We start from the raw sequence: 12832 nt of genomic DNA, 5'->3' as shown, positions 1-12832 counted from the left end.
TAACCCTTGATTCCAAGATACCAAAGGAGTCTCACTGGGACCCTATATTCTTTATAAGTCCCGCAAGATGGCCCTTACAGGAAACATAAGTTACAGTACATTCTGATGAAGTAAAATGAAACGTTCTTACCCGAATCAACGCCAAGGAACAGGAACACGGCCTTTCAAGTGTAACGGATAGTAGCAGCGCCACTGCCATGGACTTGAGAGAAGAAAGCATGCAAGGGAAGTGAAGTAAGACAACGCCGATTGCTTGTGGAGCTGTCAACATGAGTCAGGATGGTTTCGCAGAAAGACTCTCCCTGCATAATTAGGCAAGCAGCTGTGAGGATTTCATTTTATTTATAGCTGCTTAAAGAACACCTTTTGAGATGGGCTGGATTCCATAGTGAGCAGTTTATTTTAACAAACATGCTGCTCTTCAGACATCCTAAAAATCAGGATGTGTTCAGCAAGCAACCATTAGCTCATTGCTGACTTTACACATTAAAGCTATTCTTTTTTTTGCACTTTTAGGACCCTTTACAACAATATGAAATAATACAGGGAATTACACTAAATGAATGTTATATGCATAATATTGAGGTTATTCCGCACCTCCCTCTAATCATGGGTGCTGCCATTTTGAAATCTAGCTTTCTCTGTGTGTTCAGTGCTGACCTGTGTTTGCACATGCGCAGATACCTGTAGTGAAAGCTAGGTTACAAAATGGCGGCGCCCATAGCTAGAGGTAGGTGCATGAAATGTATTTAATGTTTTATGTCCTTTTAAAGGTAATACAAAGCCTCCCAGGCATGAAATGGGTAATTTAATCTCCATATATTTGTATCAGGCAGTGAGTTGCTTGCAACATTTGTGTGCTACAGCAATATTTAACCCTTCTTGCATCATAGCAGCTACTATATCTTTTACTGCTAATGCAATAATGTGGTAATAGTGAAACAAAATAGACAAGAACTTACAAATTGTACAAATAAATGCTGGACTCTAAAAAGATGTGTGTGTGTGTTAGAACTTCATAAAAAGAACAGGACTATATTTTGATTGTACTAAAAAGTTTATTGCACCAATTGTCACATAAAGTATTTTCAATATATACAATATAAGATCTAAGAAAATATTCCCAAATTTTAACAGACAGCTGCTCAAGTAAGAAATTCAGTGCTGATTATTTCAGTTTATCAAGGTCAGGAAATATATTTAATTATACCCCATTAATATTACAGCACATTTTTATATTGTGCTGTGGAAATATTTCATTCAAGCTTTCAAACAGAAAATAAATGTAAAATATTTTACTGTTGCTCAACGTTTTTTTTATAATGCAGACAAAATTAAACTATTCAAAATCATACACAATAGTTGTTTATGCACATACTTTTGTCCCACTACCAATGTAAGCTTCCATAAAAAAAAAAGAAAAAAGAAAAAAAGTGGCTGAATAACCACTGAAATCCACAAAAGATATCTTATCACATCACACAAACTAATAAATTACATTTTCCTCACATTAACTTTTCTATGTTAAACAAAATAGCCACTTAACTGACCTTTTTAATTAGCAAGGTAGTTTCAAGTGAATGCCACAAACATAAAAGTTTACAAACTATCATTATAGCAGGTGAAGCTTTCCTAAATCAGCGGATCCACTCAACCAAATCCTTCTGGGAGTAATGCTTTTTTTAAATGATCTATCTAAAGCTTACTATAATACTGATAAAAAAAAACCAAAACACATCTACCTCGTTGCTTGCACAAGCCAAAAATGCTACAAAATTTTCCACTGAGACATTCACAATAAAAAAATATACTTAAATTAGAGTGAGGCAAGCTAACAAATGCAAACAACTCATTATGTGACATTTCTATCCGGGCATTCATGACACAGCTCTCGGTTACACTTAAGACTTACCAGTAAAGGATGGGGGGGGGGGGGGGGGGGAAGGTCCTTTTGAGGTAGTAATTTGAAGACATGACAGTGTTATAGGTCTTTTAAGTTTGAATCTGGTTAAAAATCAAATATATTTAGAATTAAGAAGGTGCATTACAAGTAAAACCAAATCTATGGTTTATAATTGATCTAAATTCAGATAAACTAAAATCTTTGAATGGATTACTAAACAGTGTTTTTTTCAGCAGAGCCAGTATGATCATTTTTGCACAGAGATAAAGAATATGCTATAATGTGAAAGGAACACTGAACTCAACATTTGTTTGGCTAAAAACATATTAAAACTTTTAAATGTAAAGTGACATAAAAGCAGCATCATCTGTGTGCATCTTGTTAATGTATTTGTGCCTATAGTTAGTTAAACTTAAAGGGATATGAAACCCTTTTTTTCTTTCATGATTCAATTTATTTGAAAAAGCAAGAATGTAAGCTTAGGTTTGGCACCTGGGTAGTGCATGCTGATTGGTGGGTAAATGTAGCAAATGCGCTACCCAGGATGCTGAACCAACAATTGGCCAGCTCCTAAACTTACATTCCTTTTTTAAATAAAGATACCAAGAGAACGAAGAAAAATTGATAATAGGAGTAAATTAGAAAGTTGTGTATAAATTGCATGCTCTATCCGAATCATGAAAAACAAATTGGGTTTCATATCCCTTTAAATATCTCTTACACCACTTTTCCTGGTAAAATATAATGTTTAAGTTAATATTGTGAACATAATAACATAAATTATGCTTACCTGATAATTTCCTTTTCTTCTGATGGAAAAAGTCCACAGCTGCATTCATTACTTTTGGGAAATAAGAACCTGGCAACCAGGAGAAGGCAAAGACACCCCAGCCAAAGACTTAAATACCCCTCCCACTCCCCTCATCCCCCAGTCATTCTGCCGAGGAACAAGGAACAGTAGAAGAAATATCAGGGTGAAAGGTGCCAGAAGAATAATAAGGACGCCCCACATAAAATTACGGGTGGGGAGATGTGGACTCTTTCCATCAGAAGAAAAGGAAATGATCAGGTAAGCATAATTTATGTTTTTCTTCTTAAATGGAAAGAGTCCACAGCTGCATTCAGGGTCGGCTCCAGAACAAATGAAATGGGGGGGCATTTTTTTTTTCACAAGGGGGCACACATTTACAAAGCATGTATGAGAGTCAAAATAAGAGCAGACCTACATGTTCTGCAGGGAAGTGTAGCTTCTGGCTGGCTTATCCCCCACTATTACAATTTGGAGAATATGTGCTAAATCACTAGGTAAAAGAATGACTTCTTAATCCTATGTAGTGCACTAAAACAGAGCCATTAAACTTGAGACCCCCAGTGCAATAGCTCTTTAAAAACAATTCACCCCTAAATCACCATGATCCAAAACCCTTAAGCTCATTCTCAAATGCACCCCAAACCCCCCAATGCAATTAACCCTTTTGTTTGCAATAGCAGTGAGGATACTAGGTTTTCAGGTACTGTTAATTTTGTAGATTAGAGTTAGCTATACCTGTTTCGCAATAATTAACAGATATCAGGCTACTTAATACAACCTATGTACTGTGAACCTATAAGAATATGATTGTATCATATAAATATAAGTCTATAAATGGCTACCGGCTTCTATCGACGCCTCAAAAGTACACTGTGATCTTGGGCCTGGCCTAAGATCACAGTGCACTTTTGAGGCATCAATAGAAGCCGATAGCCATTTATAGACTTATATTTATATGATACAATCATATTCTTATCATGGTCTATTGTTTAAGAAAATGAGTAACTCACGATAATTAGGTAAAATTAATAGGGTTAAAGACAAGTCTAAAAAGTCTCCAATTATATTCCAATGCCAAATAAGAGGTTAAGACACGGAGCTCCTTGCAGATGCATGATGCAACCTCACAGTTCGGCAGCTAACTCCGCCCCCAGCATGCAGCATTACATAACAATTCATTATTTTATTTATTATTTTTAAAGCGTATGACCTACACACAGGTCCCTAAAAAGGGAACACAAAACCTCCATTGAGGCCCCCCGAGAAGGGGAGTATACCCTCAGAAACCGAAGGAAGAGTAAACCCTCTTCTGAAATCAATGGAGCAAGTTGAAAGGAAAATCTATACCCTAGCAGACTAAGCTAACAGGATAGACTCAACAAGGCTCACACATCCAGAGGAGACTGCAACCTGAACACAGCGCCTTAGACCAGCAGACCCACACCCAGCTGGACCAACCTAGCCTCAGGGATCCAAGGGGAACAAAAGAATCCCGAAACAGATACAGGAACAAGCCTAAGGATAGCACAGCTATCCCCACAGAGTACAAGTACAACCCGACTCTGAAAACAGACAACAAAGCCATAGACCTAAGGATCTATCAAAATAAAGGCCCAACAAGTCTGACTTGGAGCCAGCAAGACCCCAGGGGAAACCAAGTCTGACTTGGGGCTAGCAAGAGCCAATCCCACACCTTTCTGCCTCCCATCCAGGAGAGGGCATCAAGGAAATTGATGATGCCGGAAGGGCAACAACTGTCCTCAAGGCCCAAAATCACCGGCTAATGTGAAGAGAAATTCCCAACACAGATGTCCTAGAAAAGAACCCCCCTACAAGTAGCTTGCCAAGCAGAGGCACAGCCAACCCATTCGCCTGCAGAGCAGGGAATCCACAGGGAAAAAGGCCAAGTGAAGCTACACAAACCGGAAGTCTCAGGGAGACAAACAGGTCCGGGCACCTAATAGTTCAGGCAAACCTTACCCTAGAACTTAACACCCCAACTGGCCAAAAAGCCAGGCACAAGGGATATGGATGCATATCCAGAGAATCCGGATAGAGAGAAGAACTCAAAAGCCCCGACCAAAGGAAGGAACCACCCCTAGCTAAAGACCAAAGCTCCAAGAAACAAGGCTAGAAGTCGTATGAAGATACTTCTCAAAGCCTCAGGACAACCAAGAGATACCTCAAGGTAAAAAAAATCCTACTAGCAGGACTAGTCTCCCTATCACCTCCACACAAGCAGAGGACACAAGGAAGAGAAAGGCACTAAGCCTACCCAGCCCTGGAAAACCCCGAGCTAAACAAAGTTCCTGCAGGGAACAACCATCACCAGGAAATACAGATCCCTAAAAGGAGATCCAACTCACCCGGAGACAATGGAAGAAGGTCTCTTTTAACTCAGACAGTACACTTCAAAGAGTAAGAGCTGTATCTAGATACACTATAAACAGCTTATGCGTACACCTGCAAGGTGTCAAGAGCTGCAACTGGTTTCAAACTGCAAACCTTCCACATGCTAGACAGCTATCCTGTACAAGCTGCTGGATCAAGCCCAAAAGGACAATTCCAGAGGCCTAAAAATGAAGGCCAAACCGCTCAAATGCGGCAAGGAGCGTTAAGCCCTCCAAATCTCCACCACATGGGGGAGGAAAACTAAGTTCTGATGAAATCAGATGTCAGATAAAATGACGCAGCGGAAAAACTCCCTTTCCCCGGCCATCTATGACTGAAGGCTATAAGGACAGAAACAATCCTTCCCGTCTCACTGAGCCACAGGTCCTCTCGAATGCTTAGTTGAACATGAAAAACAATGATAACCTGAGCACTCTGCGCTTCTACCGAACCAGCCGAGCAGAACAGTGCCACGTGTCTGAACAGCCGCAAGACCTAAAGTACCCGACAGGACCAGCCTGCAACTAGGGTCCTAACCGGCAAGCTGCATAAATTCTGTCTCATAGGGAAAAAAAACTGAAAACAGACATTTTTAACATAGGACTAACATGTCCAAAACAACTTCCAAAGAAGTAATAAAGAGTATCAATCCCAGAAGGTTCCCGAAGGAAACAAAAACAAATAAAAGACATCCCATCGGATATAAATAAAATATAAGGCAACCCGGAGGTTAACGCCCAAAAAGACAAAGACCTACCCACAGGACCAGCCAAACAGAGCCCTATCTTTCAAAAACTGGGAAAGATCTCAAACAAATGACAATCAGGAGATTACTTCCTTGCCACATGTCTAATGAGGTGCACGATTCGAATTAGCAGACTGAAAACCCCCATATCTGGTAACGATAGGGTCATTCAATAACTGAAAAACATAGCAATACATGAAGGCGCGCAATCCTGTAACGAAAGACAACACTCAGGGACAGTTCCACCCACGGGGGAACTGTAGAGGCCCTCCCCAAGGCGGAAGGCCCGGGACAATAGGGCACAAGCACATTCTCAAAGAAACATCTGGTCTCTGCAGACGAACAATCTTCAAAATTATGTGGAAGCGAAAACGTGCTGCAACCTCTGGGGGGAACACACCACCCTGAATGGAGGAATCAGAAACTGGGTTACCCGCATGTGTAGAAGTATGAATTGGTAGGGAACTCGCCTCTTGTTGGACAGGACCCCCAGAGGCGGATGGCTCAGCAGTCTCTTGATTCCCCGGGCCCAAGGAACAAGGCGCTCTAAAATGGCATATGGAACAAAACTGGTCGACATGAGTCAATGAGGCCAATCCGGATTCTTCACTGGACACAGAATCTGAAATCAAAATAGTCTCAGTATCAGAATCCTCTGTAATTGAATTTGAAATTAGCACAGCCTCAGCATCAGAATCCTCCATAAATGGATAGAGGAAATATCAATATGGACTAAAGTAAGAAAACAAAAATGGCACCTGACATCCACAATGGCTGTGGCACTCACCACCTCCTATGACCAGACCCCTGCGGACTAGAATATCTCCTCCACATGGTCAGGAATGCGGAAATGGGGAACAGAACCATGCCTGAACCCAAGGTGAACCGAACAGTCCAAAAAAGTGCTCCCAACCAAAAGGCTGCGTCAATTCCAAAGGCCTCAAAGTTCCAACCACGAGCCCATAAACATCACACATAAGCAGGTTGAATTACATAAACATGATTATAAACCCGCCTGTTCAATAACCCCCCTCAGGAGATATTAACCCTCGATTCCAAGATACTAACAGAGACTCACTGAGACCCTTATGTTATAGTGCCCGCAAAGGTGTGTAACCTCTCGGGAAAACAGTCACATTACAGTACATTGATGATAAAGTAAAATGAAACGATCTTACTGGAATCAACGCTGTGGAACAGGAACACAGCCTTTCAAGTGTGAAATAGTATCATCGCCTCCACTTGAGAGAAGAAAGCAGGCAGCGGAGCGAAGTTAGACAACGCCGATTGATTAAGGAGCTGTTAATATGAGTCAGGATGGTTTCGCAGAGAGACTCTCCCTGCATCTCCGGACTCTAACTTTCATCCAAGCCCTCACTGAGAGACTGACAGGACTACTTAAAACTCCTGTCCCATGCCAAAGAGCACTACCCTCCATAAGAGACAAAAAACAAAAATTAAAAATTCTGAAACGTCTCTGCCAACCTCCAGGGATGAAAGGCAAAGAATGACTGGGGGATGAGGGGAGTAGGAGGAGTATTTAAGCCTTTGGCTGGGGTATCTTTGCCTCCTCCTGGTGGCCAGGTTCTTATTTCCCAAAAGTAATGAATGCAACTGTGGACTCTTTCCATTTAAGAAGAAAATCCCTTTTAATGTAAAAAAAACATAATTTATGTAAGAACTTACCTGATAAATTCATTTCTTTCATATTAGCAAGAGTTCATGAGCTAGTGACGTATGGGATATACATTTCTACCAGGAGGGGCAAAGTTTCCCAAACCTCAAAATGCCTATAAATACACACCTCACCACACCCACAATTCAGTTTAACGAATAGCCAAGAAGTGGGGTGATAAGAAAGGAGCGAAAGCATCAAACATAAGGAATTGGAATAATTGTGCTTTATACAAAAAAATCATAACCACCACAATAAAGGGTGGGCCTCATGGACTCTTGCTAATATGAAAGAAATGAATTTATCAGGTAAGTTCTTACATAAATTATGTTTTCTTTCATGTAATTAGCAAGAGTCCATGAGCTAGTGATGTATGGGATAATAAATACCCAAGATGTGGAACTTCCACGCAAGAGTCACTAGAGAGGGAGGGATAAAATAAAGACAGCCAATTCCGCTGAAAAATAATCCACAACCCAAAACAAAAGTTTTAATCTTAATAATGAAAAAAACTGAAATATAAGCAGAAGAATCAAACTGAAACAGCTGCCTGAAGTACTTTTCTACCAAAAACTGCTTCAGAAGAAGAGAAAACATCAAAATGGTAGAATTTAGTAAAAGTATGCAAAGAAGACCAAGTTGCTGCTTTGCAAATCTAATCAACAGAAGCTTCATTCCTAAACGCCCAGGAAGTAGAAACTGACCTAGTAGAATGAGCCGTAATCCTTTGAGGCGGAGATTTACCCGACTCTACATAAGCATGATGAATCAAAGACTTTAACCAAGACGCCAAAGAAATGGCGGAGGCCTTCTGACCTTTCCTGGAACCAGAAAAGATAACAAATAGACTAGAAGTCTTTCTAAAATCTTTAGTAGCTTCAACATAATATTTTAAAGCTCTTACTACATCCAAAGAATGTAAAGATCTCTCCAGAGAATTCTTAGGATTAGGACACAATGAAGGAACAACAATTTCTCTACTAATGTTGTTAGAATTCACAACCTTAGGTAAAAATTTAAATGAAGTCTGCAACACCGCCTTATCCTGATGAAAAATCAGAAAAGGAGATTCACAAGAAAGAGCAGATAACTCAGAAACTCTTCTAGCAGAAGAGATGGCCAAAAGGAACAGAACTTTCCAAGAAAGTAATTTAATATCCAGAGAATGCATAGGTTCAAACGGAGGAGCCTGTAAAGCCCTCAGAACCAAATTAAGACTCCAAGGAGGAGAGTGACTTAATGACAGGTTTGATACGAACCAAAGCCTGTACAAAACAATGAATGTCAGGAAGATTAGCAATCTTTCTGTGAAAAAGAACAGAAAGAGCAGAGATTTGTCCTTTCAAGGAACTTGCAGACAAACCATCCTGAAGAAACTGTAAAATTCTAGGAATTCTAAAAGAATGCCAGGAGAATTTATGAGAAGAACACCAAGAAATGTAAGTCTTCCAGACTCGATAATAAATCTTCCTAGACACAGATTTACGAGCCTGTAACATAGTATTAATTACTGAGTCAGAGAAACCTCTATGACTAAGAATCAAGCGTTCAATTTCCATACCTTCAAATTTAATGATTTGAGATCCTGATGGAAAAAAAGGGCCTTGAGATAGAAGGTCTGGTCTTAACGGAAGAGTCCAAGGTTGGCAACTGGCCATCCGAATGATATCCGCATACCAAAACCTGTGAGGCCATGCTGGAGCCACCAGCAGTACAAACGAACGTTCCATTAGAATTTTGGAAATCACTTTTGGAAGAAGAACTAGAGGCGGAAAGATATAGGCAGGATGATAATTCCAAGGAAGCGACAAGGCGTCCACTGCCTCCGCCTGAGGATCCCTGGATCTGGACAGATACCTGGGAAGTTTCTTGTTTAGATGAGAGGCCATCAGATCTATTTCTGGAAGTCCCCAGATTTGAACAATCTGAAGAAATACCTCTGGGTGAAGAGACCATTCGCCCGGATGTAATGTCTGGCGACTGAGATAATCCGCTTTCCAATTGTCTACACCTGGGATGTGAACCGCAGAGATTAGACAGGAGCTGGATTCCGCCCATACAAGTATCCGAGAGACTTCTTTCATAGCCTGAGGACTGTGAGCCCCCCCCCTGATGATTGACATATGCCACGGTTGTGACATTGTCTGTCTGAAAACAAATAAACTATTCTCTCTTCAGAAGAGGCCAGAACTGAAGAACTCTGAAAATCGCACAGAGTTCCAAAATGTTGATTGGTAATCTCGCCTCCTGAGATTCCCAAACCACCTGCGCTGTCAGAGATCCCCATACAGCTCCCCAACCTGACAGACTCGCATCTGTTGAGATCACAGTCCAGGTTGGACGAACAAAAGAAGCCCCTTGGACTAAACGATGGTGATCTATCCACCACGTCAGAGAGTGTCGTACATTGGGATTTAAGGATATTAATTGTGATATCTTTGTATAATCCCTGCACCACTGGTTCAGCATACAAAGCTGAAGAGGTCGCATGTGAAAACGAGCAAAGGGGATCGCGTCCGATGCAGCAGTCATGAGACCTAGAATTTCCATGCACAAAGCTACCGAAGGGAATGATTGAGACTGAAGGTTTCGACAGGCTGAAACCAATTTCAGACGTCTCTTTTCTGTTAGAGACAAGGTCATGGACACTGAATCTATTTGAAAACCCAAAAAGGTTACCTTTGTCTGAGGAATCAACGAACTCTTTGGTAAATTGATCCTCCAACCATGTCCTTGAAGAAACGACACAAGTTGATTCGTATGAGATTCTGCAGAATGTGAAGACTGAGCAAGTACCAAGATATCGTCCAAATAAGGAAATACCGCAATACCCTGTTCTCTGATTACAGAGAGAAGGGCACCAAGAACCTTTGAAAAGATCCTTGGAGCTGTTGCTAGGCCAAACGGAAGAGTCACAAACTGGTAATTCTCGTCTAGAAAAGAGAATCTCAGAAACTGATAGTGATCTGGATGAATTGGAATATGAAGATATGCATCCTGTAAATCTATTGTGGACATATAATGCCCTTGCTGAACAAAAGGCAGAATAGCCCTTATAGTTACCATTTTGAATGTTGGTATCCTTACATAACGATTCAATATTTTTAGATCCAGAACTGGTCGGAAGGAATTCTCCTTCTTTGGTAAAATGAATAGATTTGAGTAAAACCCCAGACCCCGTTCCAGAACTGGAACTGGCACAATTACCACAGCCAACTCTAGATCTGAAAAACATTTCAGAAACGCCTGAGCCTTCACTGGGTTTATTGGAATGCGAGAGAGAAAAAATCTTCTTGCAGGCGGCCTTACCTTGAAACCTATTCTGTACCCTTGTGAAACAATGTTCTGAATCCAAAGACTGTGAATCGAATTGATCCAAATATCCTTGAAAAATCGTAACCTGCCCCCTACCAGCTGTGCTGGAATGAGGGCCGCACCTTCATGTGGACTTGGGAGCTGGCTTTGACTTTCTAAAAGGCTTGGATTTATTCCAGACTGGAGAAGGTTTCCAAACGGAAACCGTTTCTTTAGGGGAAGGGTCAGGCTTCTGTTCCTTATTCTGACGAAAGGAACAAAAACGATTAGCAACCCTGTATTTACCTTTAGATTTTTTGTCCTGAGGCAAAAAAGTTCCTTTCCCCCCAGTAACAGTTGAAATAATAGAATCCAACTGAGAACCAAATAATTTATTACCTTGGAAAGAAAGAGAAAGCAAAGTTGACTTAGAAGTCATATCTGCATTCCAAGTTTTAAGCCATAAAGCTCTTCTAGCTAAAATAGCTAAAGACATATACCTGACATCAATTCTAATGATATCAAAGATGGCATCACAAATAAAGTTATTAGCATGTTGAAGAAGTTTAACAATGCTATGAGTATTATGGTCTGACACTTGTTGCGCTAAAGCCTCCAACCAGAAAGTGGAAGCAGCGGCAACATCAGCCAAAGAAATAGCAGGTCTAAGAAGATTACCTGAACATAAATAAGCTCTCCTAAGAAAGGATTCAAGCTTCCTATCTAAAGGATCCTTAAAGGAAGTACTATTCGCCGTAGGAATAGTAGTATGTTTAGCAAGAGTAGAGATAGCCCCATCAACTTTAGGGATTTTGTCCCAAAACTCTAATCTATCAGATGGCACAGGGTACAATTTCTTAAACCTTTGAGAAGGAGTAAATGAAGTACCCAGATTATTCCATTCCCTAGAAATTACTTCAGAAATTGCATCAGGGACAGGAAAAACTTCTGGAATAACTTTATGAGGTTTGAAAACCGAATTTAAACGCTTAGTAGATTTAGTATCAAGAGGACTAGACTCCTCCATATCTAATGCGATTAACACTTCTTTAAGTAAAGAATGAATAAATTCCATTTTAAATAAATATGAAGATTTATCAGTGTCAATATCTGAGATAGAATCTTCTGAACCAGATAAATCCTCATCAGAAACAGACAAGTCAGAATGATGACGGTCACTTAAAAATCCATCTGAAATATGAGAAGTTTTAAAAGACCTTTTACGTTTACTGGAAGGAGGAATAACAGACAGAGCCTTCCTAATAGATTTAGAAACAAATTCTTTTACATTAACAGGAACATCCTGAGCATTAGATGTTGAGGGAACAACAACAGGTAATGGATTATTACTAATGGAAATACTATCTGCATTAGCAAGTTTATCATGACATTCATCACAAACTACAGCCGGAGGAACAGTTACCACAAGTTTACAACAAATGCACTTAACTTTGGTAGAACCAGCATCAGGCAGCGTCTTTCCAGAAGTAGATTCTGATCCAGGGTCAAGTTGAGACATCTTGCAATATGTAATAGAAAAAACAACATATAAAGCAAAATTATCAAATTCCTTAAATGACAGTTTCAGGAATGGGAAAAAATGCCAATGAACAAGCCTCTAGCAACCAGAAGCAATGAAAAATGAGACTGAAATAATGTGAAAAAAAGGTGGAGACAAGAATGACGCCCACATTTTTTGGCGCCAAAAATGACGCCCACATTATTGGTGCTAAGTACAACGCCTATATTTTTTGGCGCTAAGTATGACGCCACATCCGGTGACGCAGAAAAAAATAACGCCCACATTTTTGGCGCGAAAAAACGTCTGAACACAAAAAAACGTCAAAAAAACTTCCGGCGTCAATTAGGGCGCCGGAAATGACAAAATTTTTGCGCCAAAAAAGTCAGCGCCAAAAATGACGCAATAAATTGATGCATTTTCAGCCCCCGCGAGCCTAACAGCCCACAGGGAAAAAAGTCAATTGAAAAACTTTTTAAGGTAAGAAAAAATAA

This window comes from Bombina bombina, chromosome 2 (genome assembly GCF_027579735.1).
Source record: "Bombina bombina isolate aBomBom1 chromosome 2, aBomBom1.pri, whole genome shotgun sequence".
NCBI lineage: Eukaryota > Metazoa > Chordata > Amphibia > Anura > Bombinatoridae > Bombina > Bombina bombina.
This window is presented reverse-complemented; position numbering follows the sequence as displayed.